Source organism: Oryctolagus cuniculus, chromosome 9, assembly GCF_964237555.1.
Source record: "Oryctolagus cuniculus chromosome 9, mOryCun1.1, whole genome shotgun sequence".
NCBI classification, from domain to species: Eukaryota; Metazoa; Chordata; class Mammalia; order Lagomorpha; family Leporidae; genus Oryctolagus; species Oryctolagus cuniculus.
In genome coordinates this window covers 32,608,316-32,620,942 of record NC_091440.1, presented here as the reverse complement: position 1 = coordinate 32,620,942, position 12,627 = coordinate 32,608,316, and the positions used below count along the sequence as shown (strand labels likewise).

Genomic DNA, 12,627 nt, shown 5'->3' with positions numbered 1-12,627 from the left:
ATATTTATTTTATTTTTATTTGAAAGGCAGAGTTACAGAGAGAGGGACAGGTAGATAAATAGACAGGGAGGGAGGGAGGGAGGGAAGGAGAGAGAGAGAGAGAGCTTCCATTTGCTGGTTCACTCCCCAAATGACTTCCAGACCAAAGCCAGGATCCAGGATCTTCTTCCGGGTCTCCCACATAGGTGCTAGTACCCAAGTATTTGGGCCATCTTCCACTTTTTTGTAAGGCATATTAGCACGGAATTTTATGGGAAGTGGAGCAGCCAGAACTTGAACTGGAGCCCGGGTAGAATGCTGGCAGTGCAGGGGGCAGTTTTACCTGCTATGCCACAACATCAGCCCTCAGAATTTCTTTTACCTTTAAGTCAGAAGTGAACTTTTGGACTTGACAATGTTATTGTTCATATAAAATCCACAATTCATGCATTTTTTTTCATAATATACCTTTTCCATGAGCTTTTTGAAGACTCCTTGTATGCATGGATTTCAGAAGTGTTTGTACTAAAATAATAGTTTAATTCTATTTTCCATGATCTTTTTGAAGGCCCCTTCAACATGTTAAAATCTGAAGCACTGTGGTGTTGCTGAGCGAACATCAGTGGTAGAAAGCCTCCCAATGGACCATGCTTCTAGAGGACAGTTAGTGATAGAATCAAGAGGCCGGATGATGAGATACCACTTGAGTGCAAAGAGGAACACCTCCTCCATTCCCTGAGCATAGAGTGATGGAAGAAAGTGGGGTATAGGTATAGGAGAGTCTGTAGAAGTTGGGCAGGCACTTGCTTGATAGCTTTAATCTCATTTAGAGTTTTTCAAGTTATAGCATACTCACTGAAGGTAATAGTAAGGTGGTATGTGAATGAGCATTTTTAATAATTCTATTATAATGAAAACATCTAGCATAGCACAATGAAAACATAGATGAAGTGATACCAAAATTTAAAATAAATTTAAGGAAAACCATTGAGGAAATGGCAGTCTTAGAGTCAATGATTAGGGCAGGAATCATGAAGGGACTATATGAATGGTGGAGATTGGGACCCTTGGTGTAAGCGATGAAATGAAGTACTGAGATAAGAGAGCCCTAGAAGGCGTGGAGCTTCAGTAATGTGATGAGAGTTTGGGATATCCACTGTAGGGTGGGCAACAGAGTTCTGGGATAATGAAAAATCTAGGCAGTGGTGTGACCCTAGTTGATGCTGGAGACACGCGAGTCTTGTACTCCAGAACATCTGAGTTGTAAGATCCGTCCCAGAAACTCAGCTGTCTACAAGAAGGGCCATGAAGATGACGTGGAATCTGGGGTCAGGTTTTGCTTGGAGAGTCTGAGCAATTGGAGATGTGGGGAACTTGAGGAAATTCCTGAGAAGGTTATCCAAGGAATGCACCACACAGTACAAGGCCAGAAAAGAACTGCAGGGAAGGACAGGGAGAGCTATTTGCACACCCAGGCTCACTGCAGCATATTCACAATAGCTAAAACATGGAAGTGTCCCACATTTCCATTTAGAGATGAATAGATAAACAACACGTGGTACATGCAAAAATTATCCACTTTTCTCTCTGTGTCTCCTGATCTCTCTCTCTCTTGATCTCTCTCTCTTACACTTTCCTTCTCCCTCTTTTCCTTCTTCACCCCATCTCTCCAGTCTGTCAGGTTTCCCCCAATAAACCCTTTCCCTTAAAGAAAATTATTCACTTCTCAAGAAGGAAAGAGATTCTGATATTCTACAACATCTGTGAACCTTGAAGACTTTATACCAAATGAAATGAGCCACAAAAAAGAACAAATGTGGTATGATTCCACTTATACAAGGTACCCAGAATAGTCCAATCTAAGGAGATAAAAAGACCAGTAGTTACCAGAGCCTGGGAGAAGGAGAAATAGGAAGCTATTGTTAATGGGTCGGGAGTTTCAGTTTGGGATATGATACTATCCTGGAGATGGATAGTGGAGATGGTTGCTCAGCATACTGAATCTACTTAATGTCCCTGAACAATACAGTTAAAATGGTTAAAAAGGCAAATCTTCTGTTATATATATTTTACCACCATAAAAAAATGGACTTTGAATGTATCAATTCGATGAGAACCAACATGGTAACCGCAGAACTTAACTCTGCTTCTCAATCTACTTTCTCAGTGAGATTCAGAATCGGGCCTGTGGTACAAAACGGGTACGCATCTCTATACTAAATCTCTATTCCCTCTCTCAGGAGCCTCAGCCCACCAAAAACATAACCTCTGTCTCCTTCTTTAGTCCCATTCCTCATTGTCTCTCTGAAGAGAGGCCTAGAACCCACATGCCAATCAAGTCAATTTGTGTCCACAGGAGCTATTGGCTCAGCCTCAGTTCATGACCCAAATTTGAGCCAGGTGAGGCCTGCTGGTAAAATGACTCACATAGATAATTTCATGCTGAAGTTAACTTTCGGTTTATCCCTTGCAGGAAACTAGAAGGGAGGGGCCATGTCTTAATCATGTATATTTCTAGTGCCTAACACTGTGCCAGACACATAGAAGAAATAGGCTCTTACTAGCTCTGTCCAGTTGAACAGGGGATAGTTAAGCTAACTCAACTAACTAAACTAACAGTTAGTGAATATTGGTATTGGTTATCTATTTCTGTGTCACAAATTAAATGTAGTGGTTAAAATATCCATAATTATATCTTTTACAATTTCTGTGGCCATGAATTCAGGGAAAGCATATGGCGGCTTATTTCTGTTCATGATGACTGGCGTCCCAGGTGGGAGACTTGAAGGCTGGGGCCAGATTCCTCTGAAAGTTTATTCACTCACATGCCTAGTGCTCGATGTTGGTGTCACTCCACGTGGCCACCTCACTGTACCTGGAATTCTTCCCAATATCATGGCTGATTATATAAAAAAGAGAGACAGAGATGGACATAGAGATAGGAATAGACACACACACACACACACACACACAGAGAAGCAAAAGCCTTATTGCCTTGTATGACTTGGTCTCAAATCTCACACACCTTTTTTTTTTTTTTAAGCATTCTGGTGATTGGAACATTACCTATGTCGGTTTAAAGGAAGGGAACATAGAACCTGATGGAGGTGTGCTAATGGCACCTTATAAGAAGAGCATATGGGATGTGATAGATCTTAACTGTGACCACCTTTAGGAGGAAGCTCCTGGCTCCTGGCTTTGGATCGGTGCAGTGCGCCGACCGTGGTGGCCATCTGAGGGGTGAACCTCTCTCTCTCTCTCACTGTCTAACTCTGCCTGTCAAAAATAATAATAATAATAATTTTTTCTAGTCTATGCTTTTCTTTGGAATATCTGTTTAAGTTCTTCTAGGTGATTCAACAGAAATCAATGCTAGCAACCAGCTTTTTGTTTTTCTACATCATGTTGCTTAAGTCTAAAAAAGAGGAATGTAATTGATCATGTTTTTTATTATTCAAGGTAGATTCACGTATTCATTTCTTTCTTTAACAAATATTTGTTGGGCATCAACTTTTGCCAGGCACTAAAGATATGTGCTGAGGAGAGAAGTGAACAAAACAAATGGTTTCTTTGGGGCTGGTGTTATGGTGCAGTCAGTAAAGCCAACACCTGTGGTGCTGGCATTCCATATGAACACCAGCTTGAGTCCCCAATGCTTCAGTTCTGAACCAGCTTTCTACTAATGGGCCTGGGACAGTAGCAGCAGATGGCCCAAGTTCTTGGGATCCTGCCACTCACATTGGGAGACCAGATGAAGCTTCTGGCTTCTGGCTTCAGCCTGGCCCTATCCTAGCCATTGTGGCCGTTTGGGGAGTGAATCAGTTTATGAAAGATCTCTCTTTCTGTGTAACTACCTCTCTCTCTCTCTCTCTGTAACTCTGCCTTTCAAATAAATAAATATTTAAAAATAAATATACTTAAAAAAAAAACTGCCCGAAATACAAATGGCTTCTTCTCACATGCAAGTTGTACTCTGGTTGATGACAGAAGAAAGCACAATGGTTACCATTTTGTTTATGTTTAGAATCAAGGCAGAACTGATGAATAGGATCACAGATGACTAAGAGTATAGGGGCTTTCATTAGGCCATCTTTCTTCTATGATAGAGTGTATAGACCAGATAGCTGTCCACTCTGCTTTTAAAGTTATCCAGGACATGAAAAAAGTTGTTAAAAATGTTAACATTTCAGTTTGAAGGTCATTTTCTCTCTTGCTGGTCAGGTGTTCAGCTTGACATGACATGACTGGAGCCATCTTGGTTGTAACCCCCACCTTGCCCTTTTAGTGGCCCTGACAGTCATCCCAAATATTATGGGATAAACAAAGTCATTCAGATAACCCAGCACTACTACTTGGACCTGGAATATCCTTTATCTAATGTCTGGAATGTGAATTTTCTTGAGAAAGTCTAGGTGTACTCTGGTCCTTGATGGGACACTTTTTCTCTACAACCCCCTTTCTCCTGTCTCCTTGTACAGGACCCAGTGTTTTGTGACTGCTCAAGATGACATCTCTGTAAATCCCTAATAACTCACCCTGCATAATCCTGGATTATTTACTTCTTTCTCAGTCTCATGGCTTCATTTGCTTTTGGCAGCTGATTCTCAAATACCAAATTTACCCCCCAAACATTAAGTAATTGTTGCTGGGTCACTTATTAGATTTTTCTTTTCCTAGCTAACCGTGCTCACCTTTTTAACTTTTCCTCCTGGAAGTATTGTCTATTATTTAATCATTTTAACATTTTTTTTTCTCTAGGGAATCTCTATCCACAGTATTTTGAATAAATCCAAGAAACCAGGAAAGTGAGAAGGTAACTTTTTGCTTATAAAATGTATTTCTTTGAGTACACACTACTATCACTGGCTTTAACCTAACACCACTGCTTATTTGTGTCCTGAAGTCTGGAAAGTTCATAGACTTTTTTATTTCTCCTCTTTGCTATGAAGATTCCAACTGGTTCTTCTTTTTAAACATTTACTTATTTATGTGAAAGGTAGCATGACAGAGAGAGAGACAGAGAGAGAGAGAGAGAGAAAGAGAGAGGAAACATCTTCCATCGACTTGTTAACTCTCTGAATGGCTGCAACAGCTAGGGCTGGGCCAGACTGAAATCAGCAGCCAGGAACTCCATCTGTGTCTCCCACCTAAGTGGTGAGGACCAAAGTACCTGGGCCATCTTCTGCTGCTTTCCCAGATACTTAACTCACTGCACCACAATGCCAGCCCCCCAACTAGTGTTTCTAACCTTGTTCTACTTTGTGCTTTATTTTAAATGTCCATATCAACCCATTATAAGAATGAACAAACACTTTATTGAAATAGGTTCCGGGATCCTATTATCTTATTTGATATTTAAAATATTCTAAACATTTTCTCTGTCCTTGGGTTGAAATTTCAAAGCTAGTTGTAAATATCCCTGGGCCTGGATCCATTCATTGAGCAAATATTTACTGAGAACTTACCACATGCCAGGCACTGTGCAAGGTGTTAAGGTTCTAATACTTGGCAAAAGCAGATGTGGTCTTCGTCTTCTTGAAATCTACAGTCTTATAGGTTAGGTAGACATTAATTGAATTAGACTTCCCAAGAAAATCCTTGTTTCATATGAGGCAGAACCCTATGATGTTTTGGAAAGTTTTGATGCTTAGGGGTGATGGACTAGGTGTCTTAGTTAAATGAACTTTGAATTTAAGAACAACTTTAGAGGAACAGAAAAATTGAGATAGTACAGAGTGTTCCCAATACTCAATAACGCACTGGCCTATTATTAATATATTGCATTGGGATGGTACATTTGTTATAATTAACGCACCAGTGTTAATACTTTCTTATTAACTCAAGTCCATACTTTGCACAGATTTCCTAAGTATGTTACTCAATGTTCCTTTTCTGCTCTAGGATTCCTTTTTGAACATATTACAAGTAGTTCTCCATCTCCAGAGGCTTCTCAGCATTTCCTGAGAAATTTCCCAGACTTGCCTTTTCTGTGATGACCTTGACTTTTTTTTAAAATTTATTTGACAGAGACAGTGAGAGAGAGAGAAAGAGAGAAAGAGAGAAAGAGAGAAAGAGAGAGAGAGAGAGAGAGAGAAAGGTCTTCCTTCCGTTGGTTCACCCCTCAAATGGCCGCTACGGCCGGTGTGCTTCGCCAATCCGAAGCCAGGAGCCAAGTGCTTCCTCCTGGTCTCCCATGTGTGTGCAGGGCCCAAGCACTTAGGCCATCCTCCTGCTTTCCCAGGCCACAGCAGAGAGCTGGACTGGAAGAGGAGCAGCCGGGAATAGAACCGGTGCCCATATGGGATGCCGGTGCTGCAGGCGGAGGATTAACCAAGTGAGCCATGGCGCTGGCCCCAACCTTGACTGTTTTGATGAATACTGGGTCTGTGGGATGTAGGATGTCTTGCAACTGGAATTTGCCTGATGTCTTTCTCATGATTAGCTAGGAGTTACGTGTTTTGAGAGGAAGACCGTAAATGACATTCTATGCCAAAGAGTACCTTCTACCAGCATGGACTTTTACTGATTTTTGTTGTTGTTGTTAAGATTTATTTATTTATTTGAAAAGCAGAGAGAGAGGGAGAGAGAGAGAGAGAGAGAGAGAGATCTCATCCACTGGTTCACTCCCTATATGGCTGCAACGGCTGGGCCTGGAACAGGCCAAAGCCAGGAGCCAGGAGCTTATTCCTGGTCTCCCACGTGGGCGTAGGGGCCAAGCACTTGGGCCATCCTCTGCTGCTTTTCCAGGTGCATTAGCAGGGAGCTGGGATCAGAAGTGGAGCAGCCAAGACTTGAACCAGTGCCCAGATGGGATGGCGGCACTTCAGGTAGAAGTTACCCTCTACTCCACGACGTGGGCCCCAAGGAATTTTACTGTTGATGTCACCCTGACTAGCTGACTGAGGTAAAGTTTGTCAGGTTTCTGCACTCTGAAATTCCACCCCCACCCCTTTCCCATAATCTCTGAGAGGAAGTCTTCCTGGAGAGCTCACACTCCTGGACTGGGGGGTGGGGGGTGGGGCTGTTCACCTCCTCAAAGGCACAGTGGCTCCATAGCTCTTACTCAGCACTTTTCTGCATAGCGATTTGTCTTTAAATCTGGTTTCCATAACCTTAATAACCAACACTGTCCTTTGCCAGTGATGTAAGCCCTGGTAAGAGTGTTTACGTTGATGAATTTGTTTTCTTAGCTTTGAACTTTTTCTACTCCACATTCACAATTTTTCGAGACATAGAAGGCCAAAATGCTTCGTGCTTGACAAACTGAGTATATGAAGGTGTTATGTCATTGTTTCCCTTAGTTCACATTTCTCCAAAGACAGCCATCTGCATGATGCTTTCTCCGTGGGAACTGGAGACAAAGGAGCAGCCAGGGACTGAGAAGGAATTATGGTCTGGGGGCTGGGGGTGGGGAGGTAGCTCCTGCCATGCGGATGGACCTTGAGTTCCGCCCTGCTTGAAATTTGCTCCCTTCCTGCCAGGAAAGCTGTTAATCTGGGGTGATTGCTGCGGTTAAGATTACCCAACACAGCCGTCTGAGGGCTCTTAACCAGGTCAGAGGTACGAGGAGAAGAAGGGCTTTTTCTAATAGGAACGTGCAGAGTCTGAAGTGTCGCCCATTTTGGCTTAGGGCTGTCAGTAACTGCCGCCTCCTCCTTCCCCTTTTGGGTTTGCTTCTGCCTCGGACGCTCCGAAAAGAATTGTTGCTTCCGGTTCTGCGCGAGTTCCCACCGCCGTTGCAGGTTGTGATTAGACTGAGTGCATTTCTAAGAGGGACTTGAAAGTCAGGTTCGAACAAGGCACACGCGCGCGCGTTCTTTGCAGAGGACGTTAAGCTTGTTGACTGGAAGCCTGCTTGCCAGCCTGCTTGCGCTCACCAGAAACAATCTGCTATTGTCTCCAGGGAGAAACCAGTGCCAGTAAAACATGGAAACGCCTAGCCAAGAGGCGGAGCGCTGCCTTAACGCCATAACTGGAGTCCTGATGGGAAGGGAGAGCCAGGAAGACGCTCGCCTTTGTTGTTAGCCTGCAAGTGCACACATCATACAAATGTGGTACCTGCCACTGGGCCTGTCACAACGACACGAAGGCTGCATCCCCATTAGGCAGTGTCACGGTCAGAGCTCTCCCTTCATTCTGGGAGTTTTTGCAGCTGCCATTGTGCTGGCCTTGGTCCCCGCAGCTGTTACCATAGGGATCGTGCCTGGCCAGGACTTAGGAAAGACAGCAGTGTGTACTAAGCTTTTAGGGTTCCCTAAGGGAAAGGGATGGAATGTGGTGTTCATGGAGGGAGCCAGGGATAGAGAAGTGAGGGAGGCAAGACCAAATAAAGTGGTAGTAGGTAATGGGGAGGTTTGTCTTAATTCTTTAATTTGTGGCTTAATGACTATGGAGGCATACAGGATAGAAGGGAAAATAAAATTCTCAAAGCCCCTGGCTCATGTTCTATCTTTGGATGAATAAAAATAAATGAATATTAATTAAATCTACGTGAGAACTCTGTTTACTTATTTCCCATGTTCTGTCAACATCTGTCCCTCACTTCAATTCATAGGAGGCTTAATCGTAAAACTCCTGGGTATATTCCATATTTCCTATCCTCACACACAATTCAGCTTTACCATTTTAAAATTTGAGAACTGGGGGCTGGCACCATGGAGCAGCAGGTTAAGCTGCCATCTGCAGCACTGGCATCCCATACAGGCACTGGTTCGAGTCCTGGGTGCTCCACTTCTGGTCCAGCTCCCTGCTAGTGTGCTTGGGGAAGCAGCAGAGCATGGCCCAAGTACTTGGGCCGCTGCACTCACCTGGAAGACCAGGAAGAAGCTCCTGGCTCCTAGCTTCGGCCTGGCTCAGCCCTGGCTGTTGCAGACACTTGGGGAGTGAATCAGCATATGGACAATCTTTCTCTCATGGAAGATCTTTTTCTCTCTCTCTGTTTTCCCTCTCTCTCTCTGCAACTCTGACTTTTAAATAATAAATAAATAAATCTTTAAATAAATTTGAGTACTCTTTGAGAAATCAAAACCCCAGAAGTTGTCAGATGTCCTAGCTTCAGGTGCACAGGTCAGTAAGAGATACAGAAATGAACCTCCAGGCAACTGCCAAAGCACCCTCCAGGTAACAGCAACCTTTAGAGAACAGCCTTCAGAGGAGAAGCCATTGCTGAGTTCCCAGGCTTTCCAGCCAGGTTCCCTTCAAGTCTCATGTTTTACAAATTGGTCTGTGATCCTTTATGAACCAGCATAGTTGGAGTGGTGGGTTGGTAGAGGGATTCCCCCTTGTTTTAGAGTCTGGCATGTGGCACAGTGGTTTAAGCTGTTTCAAGTTCCAGCTGCGCCACTTTAAATCCAGCTCCCTGCTAATGCACCTGAGAAAGCAGCGGAAGATGGTCCAAGTGTCTGGGCCCCTGAGAGACCCAGATGGAGTTCTGGGCTTCTGGCTTTAGTCCCGCCCCAGCCCCAGGCCTTAGGTGATTCCGGGAGTGAACCTGTGGATGGAAGACCTTTTTCTGCCTGTCTCTTTCTGTAACTCTGCCTTTCAAATAAACAAATAAATATTTAAAAAAAACTAAAATTAGGGTCTGACCATTTCAATAACTGAGTCACTACTGGATATGGTTGTAGTATATATATTTTTTCTCTTAGTCCTCTCTCTGGTTGTGTCTGATAATGTTTTATGGAAGATTAGACATTGTGTAAGGAAAACTGTAGAAGGAAACTTTATTCTGCCAGGACCATTTGGATATTTATAACATCATTTGAGGGCCATACAGCTTAAAAATTAGCCTACCATTGATTTATGGAATTTCGAGTCCTACCTGCGGTTGCCTGGGCAAAGCCAGACCAAATGGTTTTGCTGTCTTTATACAATCTTCAGGCTGTGCATTCCCTACCCTTGAGATGGTGTTCTGTTCCTTCCGAGAGAATGCTGTTTAGCTTCCAGCAGCCCATTCAGTCCATTAGGAAGGCTTTGACTATGTGGGGTCTGTCCCTACTTGTAGGGTGTAGGAAGTCTCACCTGAAGCCCTTGAATGTTGACACGGACACTTCCTTGTTGGCGATTCCTGAGCTCCAGGCTTGGTTTTTATCTCCTCAGTCCAATGGATCTGGCAAGAGTTCTGCGAAGTGTTCCAGCCTCTTAGCACATTTGGGATCAGCTTCTCTATCTCTTGGGCTGAACTAGAGACAAATGGGTCTGCTGTAAGAAAGGAAATCATGTCCTGCCCTTGTTCTAAGTGCCACAGAGGGAGATATTCTACAGTTTTGCAGTGGTCTAAATGTTTGTGGCCTCAAACACAAGCACAATTCATATTTTGAAATCTTATCCTCCCCAGAGTGATGGTGTTAGGAGTTGTGGACTCTGGGAGGTGATTAGGTCGTGGGGCGGAGCACTCCTAACTAATATGAAATCATAACTAATCTCACCATGGGATCAGTGCCCTTATGTAAGAGACCTAGTAAGAGCCTTTGCTCCTTCCACCATGTGAGAACACAGGGAGAAGACTGCCATCTATGGGCCAAGAATGGGTCCTCACCAGACAATGACTTCGAGAGCCTTTATCTTGAATTTCACAGCCTCCAGAACTGTGAGAAACAAATTTCTTTATTTTTATTTTTATTTTTTTTTATTTGAAAGATAGAGTTAGTGAGAGAGAGAGAGAGAGAGAGGCAGACAGACAGAGAAAAAGGTCTTCCTTCCGTTGGTTCACTCCCCAAATGGCCGCTACGGCCGGCACTGCGCTGATCCAAAGCCAGGAGCCAGGTGCTTCCTCCTGGTCTCCCAAGCCGGTACAGGGGCCCAAGCACTTGGGCCATCCTCCACTGCCTCCCAGGCCACAGCAGAGAGCTGGACTGGAAGAGGAGCAACCGGGGCTAGAACTGGCACCCACATGGGATGCCGGTGCCGCAGGCGGAGGATTAACCAAGTGAGCCATGGCGCCGGCCACAACAAATTTCAATGTTTTGCAATCCACATATTCCGTTACAGCAGCAAAAAAGACTGAGACAAATTTCCTTTCTCTGTGTCTTGTTTTGAGCCTCTCCTTTGCACCCAAGGAACCAAAAATAGACTTACTTGACTTTACCTATAATGTAAATGCAGCAGGTCCCATGTCTGGGATTGTGTATGTGTTTCCCTAGGACAGGAGTTCATTTTTCTCATGTCTCTCACTCTGACTTACAGAGTAGTTGCTCCAGAGTAACTGTTGGAGAAATGAATTTCCCCGTCCTTAGCTTTCTTCCTTTTTTTCTGTTGGATTTGACTGCTGTTACCAATTGCCAATCGTTACCAGTTGTTTTCTTCTGTCCTTTCCCTTTGTTCAACTGCTCATAATTGTGTTTTCCATAGTTACATCTTACTGGTAAGAAATCCTCCTCCTTGGGGATCTGGTTGAATCATTCAGGGTGTCAGCCAGATGGAAGTCCCCTGCCTGAGACAGGACAGATTGTGTGCAAAAAGAAAGGAAGCCAAAAGACAGATCACTTCAGTGTCCTCAGAGTGAAATTAATAGGGTGATGCTAGATGATCTCCAAGTACCTCCCAATCCTATTTAGTTTGTGCCTCGTTTGTTGATCCTTTATTGACGAATTTGTTAAAACCAGTGCCACATTTGCACTTTTCTTTCCTGAGGCTCAGAGGCACTGTGAGATAAGTTAGGCTGCAGTCTGGGTGCTCAGTTTTGCATTAACGCTGCTCACCACAATGGTAGATTCCTGGGGCTGTCACAACAAATGCCCACAAACCTGATGGCTTCAAACAACAGAAATTTATTCTCTGACAAATAGATAAGCTAGAGGGTCTGAAATCAAGATGCTGGCAAGGTTGTTTCCTTCTAGAAGGCCTCAGGAAAAATCACCCTGTGCCTCCTCTCTCTTATCTTCCTTGGCTTGTAGAAGCACCTTTCCAATCTCTGCCTGCATCTTCTTATAACCTGTGTCTTGCTGTGGTCTGCTCCTCTTATAAGGACACCAGTCATTGGCTTTATTGACCACTCTCACTCCAGTATGCTTTAATCTCAAAATCCTTAATTAGTTACATCTGCAAAGACCAATGTTTCCAAATATCACATTCTTAGATTCTGGGTGGTTGTGAATTTTTGAAAGATGCTACTCAATCTACTATAACCACCAACATCAATCTTACAATAGTATTTATGAGGGCAAGGATCATGGCTGACTCACTACAGTATCCTCATTGCCTCATACACTCAAGGCACATAGTATTTGTTGAACAAATGAATGAGGTTGAAATAGGGCTAAGTGGTAGGAACTCAGCACAGATTGCCAGCTTCACTTGAGTTGTCATTCATGAGCCAGTCTTCTAAAGTGCTTGTTCCTTAAGAGGTTTCGATATATTTGTGTGAGGTTTGATGTCTGATTGGACCAATAACAATGCATCCATTAGGGAGAAGAATATTTCTTTGTAGCTTACTTTTAAAACACTAATCTTCATATTATTTCTTTACTTTTACTTTCTCTCTTGTTTCTCTACCCTTTATTTTCTTCCTTTTTTCTGTTGGATTTGTCTGCTATTACCAGTTGCCAGTCCTCTGTTTTCTTCTGAGTTCCTCTTCTGTTCTTCTTTTTATTTTTCCTGTCCTTTCCCTTTGATCAATTCATCATAATTGTGCTTTCAAAATGTTTGGGT

The 12,627-nt window shown here is 43.4% G+C and overlaps 1 long non-coding RNA gene across 3 annotated transcripts in view; it reads left to right on the top strand.

Moving 5' to 3' along the window:
• LOC138843687 (uncharacterized) overlaps nucleotides 1–12,627 on the top strand; it is a 58,896-nt gene that overhangs the window by 10,155 nt on the left and 36,114 nt on the right. For 2 of the 3 annotated variants that reach the window (XR_011378621.1, XR_011378622.1), the window contains exon 3: nucleotides 4,738–4,792. This is a non-coding gene — a long non-coding RNA (uncharacterized lncRNA). Of the gene's footprint in view, nucleotides 1–4,737; nucleotides 4,793–6,726; nucleotides 6,884–7,882; nucleotides 8,460–12,627 lie in introns of those variants that run through there. The other variant, XR_011378620.1, reaches the window with a different exon arrangement.